At 41.5% G+C, this 5,375-nt stretch overlaps 1 long non-coding RNA gene across 2 annotated transcripts in view; it reads left to right on the top strand.

Moving 5' to 3' along the window:
• The first annotated feature begins 1,434 nt into the window (after positions 1–1,434).
• LOC134729767 (uncharacterized) overlaps positions 1,435–5,375 on the top strand; it is a 14,618-nt gene continuing 10,677 nt past the window's right edge. The window contains exons 1-2 of one of the 2 annotated variants that reach the window (XR_010111190.1): positions 1,435–1,531; positions 1,744–1,843. This is a non-coding gene — a long non-coding RNA (uncharacterized LOC134729767). Of the gene's footprint in view, positions 1,632–1,743; positions 1,844–5,375 lie in introns of both variants that reach the window. The other variant, XR_010111189.1, reaches the window with a different exon arrangement.

Here is a 5,375-nt window from a genome sequence, read left to right as displayed (position 1 = left end):
AATTCACATGGATTTAAGCAGCAAAGTGTTTAGAGATCACTACTCTTTGCCAGTTTATTCCAAAACATCAAATCCACTCAGAACATGAGAAATCTAGGCTACAACTGTGTGTATGAGATAACAAGTCCACCAGGACCCTGGCTCTGATTTGTACGCAGTGTGGGCCCAAGCTGATGTCCTTGCTGCCCTTTCTAGCAACCTCCCTATCATCACCTGCTGGCTTTTGCATTTCTCCTAGCCCTTTCAGACACCCACCTGCCCATCCATCTACCTTCCTACCACTACCAGCCTACTCCCTTGCTCCTAGTGTCTGCTCCACTTTCTGATGCCACATACCTGGGGTCTCCCAAATGGTCTGTAGCCCAACTCTCTGGATATGGTCATCCAGCTATCTGAATGTCCCCTCATCCACTTAAACTTGATCTAGTCAAAATTTCTGTTCTTTCCCAGTCTGGAAGGCTAGTTCCTAAGAACTTGCTTCTCCTACTCTGGTCCTTCGTATTACCTGATAACCTCTTGTTCTGACCCGTGAAATGGACCCAGCTGTATGTTGAGTTACGGAGAATAGCCAATAACATCATGGAAAATAAATTTGTTAAATGGATTGTGATTGGTTTTATGTAGATAAAAAATGGCAGCCAGGAGAGCCTTTTGGCTGAATTTTCCAATTTTTCTGCAGGGTTTTTTTTTTTTTTTTTTTTTTTTTAGATATGGATACAATTGAAAAGTTGGCTCCTGTATGTTTAGGGAAGCTGCTTAAGAAATTGTTGTGAAGCTACTGTCTCTGTGAAAATGGAGAGAGGAGGGTCATCAAAAGCTAAGAAGGAGACAAAGAAAAATGGCGACTAAATGCAATGTGGTGTCCTGGGTGGGATCCTGGAACAGAAAAATGACATTAGTGGAAAAACTGGTGACATTCAAATAAAGTCTGGGATTTAGTTAATTGTAATGCACCAATGACAGTTTCTTAATTTTGACAAAGGTACTCAAGTCACGTAAGATGTTAACCATGGGGAAATTGGGTAAGGGGTTAAAGAAATAAACACTAAGGAGAAATTGGATAATTTTTATGTTGTGAAGAAACCCTTCAAAAAAGCATAAGGATGTGGGTTTTGTTTTGTTTTGTTTTTAAGAGGATGTGATTCCAGGATCACTTCTGTTTCCTCCCCAGTCCAGATGCCATCTCTTAGGTCAAGACTGTGAGGCAAGCATTTTCCAAGGGAACCACATGCTCGGTGTCCACATTCTTCCTATCTCAGAATGGTTAGAAACAGATGTTTCCACACAAGAATTTCAGCACAGAGTCGGTTTCCCTGCTGAGAAACACACCCACGCTCATGTGTATTTGTTAATTTCTTCCCAACACATAGCTTTCGATTGTAGCAATAGTTTTCCAACCACAAACATATGAAGTCCTGGCCTCAGTGGCCTCCCAGAAGTGCATATTATTATCAGGAAAGCTTGGCCAGTCCCCTAGATGAAGAAAGATGTGAATTTCACTTCCTGACATTTTCAGTGTGAGTGAACCCAGGTAAGCATGTGTCCCTGACCTCAAACATGGTTTTTCCATTTATTTTGGATGGCCACTGCTGAAAAGTATCCTGCTGAAGGGGTAGATCCAAATCAATCCGGTAAGCATATTGCAGAGGAACTAAAATGAACCCCTTTCTAGTGTGACCACCAGATCGTCAGAGAATGTGTTCAACATGACACCTCCTAATTGTGGCTTTTTCCTGCAACTAGGGAGAGGCCAAGCATAGTGTTTTGAGGAGTGAAACTTCCAGCAGCAAACCGCTTGGATAATTACTCAAGGTTTTCCCTACAGTATTTTCTAAGGCAATGTGTAAGTATAATTAAGGCTGTTTTGAACATGTATTCTCTCTGCAGGATAATAAGGATAATATGTAAGAATCTGTTGCTGATTTATGCAGCATGTGTTTGCTGTCTTCAAGAAAGACTGTGACAAGGCTTTTCAAATGGAGGATCTGATTTTCGCTCAAGACGGTGCCTGTTTTAAAAGTAGTTGTTTTACCACTATTAGAATATTATTTAAGGGCGGGGCACACCTGTGATCCCAGCACTTTGGGAGGCCGAGGTGGGCAGATCACCTGAGGTCAGGAGTTGAGACCAGCCTGGCCAACATGGTGAAACCCTGTCTGTACTAAAAATACAAAAATTAGCCGGGCATGGTGGCGTCTGCCTGTAGTCCCAGCTACTCAGGAGGCTGAGGCAGGAGAATTGCTTGAACCCAGGAGGTAGAGGTTGCAGTGAGCCGAGATTGTGCCACTGAACTCCAGCCTGGGGGATAGAGAGACTCCGTCTCAAAAAAAAAAAAAAAAAAAGAATATTATTTAAGAAAATGAAACATCTATACAGCCAGTGTCTCCCTTGCAAGACAAAAGGATCACCCTTTTTAAAATAGGTTAGTAAAAATCAGTAAATAAGCCTTAATATGAAGAGATGCACTGATGATAAAATTATTAACTTAATGATAAAATTATTAATAATTATTGGTTTATTTTTCTGTATTTTATTACAGAGAAAAGTTGTAAGAACAATGTGTTTTCTTTCTTTCCTGTATAGATCATGTTCTTCTTATGTTGTGAATAATGTTCTAATTTCTTACCTGCTTGTGTCTGCCATGCAGACCAGCCTGTGGATACCACAGTGCTGGACAGGGAGGAATTAACTTTCATTTTATAGCTCCATGATGTGTATATACCCTGGGGCCACGTGGGATATCATCTTTGTAGGATAAATAAGTTACAAGGCTGAAGTCTTTGATTTCCCTATGGAGTTCCGGAACCTTCTCCTCAGGGCTGTTTCAGAGGGCAGTGGCATCACACTTCACAGAGATCAGGAGAATGGGACCTGTCTCAATGACAATGCCCACAATAAACAGTAATTAACATTTTCAATTATATGATATCAATGATACTATAATCCTGAGTTTCTCACCCTTGGCACTATTGACATTTGGGGACAGATAATTCTTCGTTGGGGGCCTGGGGGTATGTCCTGCTGTAACTGCCCAATAGGTTCTCCTTGCCCACTGCCTAGACAGAGCCAAGTTACCAAGACAGGGAAATTGTAATAGACAAAGAGTTTAATTCACGCAGAGTTGGCTGCATGGGAGACCAGAGTGGTACGGGAGACCGGAGTTTTATTATTAGTCAAATCAGTCTTCCAAAAATTCAGGGATCGGGGTTTTTAAGGATAATTTGGTGGGTAGGGGGTCAGAAAGTGGGGAGTGCTGATTGGTCAGGTCAGAGATGAAATCATAGGGAGTGGAAGCTGCCCTCTTGGTGCTGAGTCGGTTCCTGAGTGGCAGCCACAAAGCCAGATGAGCCAGTTTATCAGGGTCTGCAAAATATCTCAAGCACTGATCTCAACTTTTACAACAGCGACTCTTAAAACCATAATTTTTAATCCTGTGGCTAATTTGTTACTCCTGCTAAGGCAGTCTAGTCCCCAGGCAGGAAGGAGGTTTGTTTTGGAAAAAGGCTGTTACCGTCTTTGTTTCAAAGTTAAACTATAAACTAAGTTCCTCCCAAAGTCAGTTTGGCCTATGTTCAGGAATGAACAAGAACAGCTTGAAAGTTAAAAGCAAGATGGAGTCAGTTAGGTCAGATCTCTTTCACTCTTATAGTTCATGCAGTTATAGCTTTTGCAAAGGTGGTTTCACTGTGCATTGCAGGATGTGCAGCAGCGTCCCTGGCCTCTCCCCATTAGATACCAGTAGTATATCCCAAGTTATGACAACCAAACTGTCTTCAGATTTTGTGGAATGTCCCCTCGGGGGCACAACACCCCCCCCACACACACACTTACCCACACCGCTTTGAGAACCACTGCTATCTTCAACAGGGCAGAAATTTTTGACCAAGAGCATCTAGGGAAGAGGCCAATGATGCTTCAGGTTGAAAGGTTTTAAAAGCCCATATATTACTGCCTTTTTAATGCAAACAAGATGCTGCAAATGTGGGCAATCGTGCAAGCACATAGGATCTGGCTTTTGCATAGGGATGGCCACGCACTTTACTAGGCCTCTAGGTTGCAATGGGCACCCCGGGAGAAGGCAGCCAGAATTCATCCCATAGGTGCAAACCAGCCCACCAGGGAAATCATGCCTGGGCCAGAGTAAATAAACACAAGCTTCTCTAAATAGCCCAGGCAAAGGAAAGAATGAAGGACAAAGAAGGCTTGCTAGGCAGGCATTTGTTTCTTGCATGTAACCTTTTTTTAAAAAACTTGAGATAAAATTCACATAATATAAACTTCACCATTTTAGTCACTTTAAAGCGTACAATTCATGGCTTTTAGTGCAACCATCACCTCTATCTAATTCCCGAGCATTTTCATCACTCCAAAAGAAACCTATATCTTTTTTTTTCTTTTTTCTTTTTCTTTTTTTTTTTTTTTTTGAGACAGAGTCTCACTCTATTGCCCAAGCTGGGGTGCAGTGGCATGATCTTGACTCACTGCAACCTCTGCCTCCTGGGTTCAAGCAATTCTCTTGCTTCAGCCTCCTGAGTAGCTGAGATTATAGGCATATGCCACCATGCCCAGCTAATTTTGTTTATTTTTAGTAGAGATGGGGTTTCACCATGTTGGCCAGACTGGTCTCCAACTCCTGACCTCAGGTGATCTGCCCGCCTCAGCCTCCCAAAGTGCTGGGATTACAGGCGTGAGCCACTGCGCCTGGCCTAAGAAATCCAAATCTATTAAGCAGTCACTCCCCTTTCCTTCCTCTCCTAGTCCCAAGCAACTACTAATCTACCTTCTGTCTCTCTGTATATTTGCTTATTCTGGACATTCCATATAAATGGAATGATACAATATATGGCCTTTTGTTTCTTGCTTGTTTTACTCAGCATGTTTTTAATGTTCATCCATGTTGTAGCATAGCTCAGGACTTCATTCCTTTATATTGCCAAATAATAGTCCATTGTATGGGTATACCACACATGTGTTTATTCATTCATCACTTACTGGATATTTGGGTTGTTTTCACCTTTTGGCTATTATCAATAATACTGCTGTGAACATGCGTGTACAAGTTTTTGGTTGAATACATATTTTAATTTTTTTGTGTATATATCTAGAAGTGGAATTGCTGGGTTATATGGTAATTCTATGGAGAGTAACCAACTTTGTAATCTGTAAATCTAAGGTGGTTGGCTTTTATTCTATTATTATTTAAAAATTTTCATTGACCAGACTTGAACACAATGCCAGTGATAGATTCTAAAAGGCCCTAGAATAGGCCTTCCTTAACCTTGGATTTCGAATGCTCTTGGAAAATCTCTGGATTAGTTGCAAGAGAACATAAAGCCTCTAGAAATTGGGTGTCAATTTTGTGCGTGTGCAAATGT

Source organism: Pan paniscus, chromosome X (assembly GCF_029289425.2).
Source record: "Pan paniscus chromosome X, NHGRI_mPanPan1-v2.0_pri, whole genome shotgun sequence".
Classification (NCBI taxonomy): Eukaryota; Metazoa; Chordata; class Mammalia; order Primates; family Hominidae; genus Pan; species Pan paniscus.
Note: the sequence above shows the minus strand (reverse complement) of the source record. Positions and strands in the feature narration are given on the sequence as shown.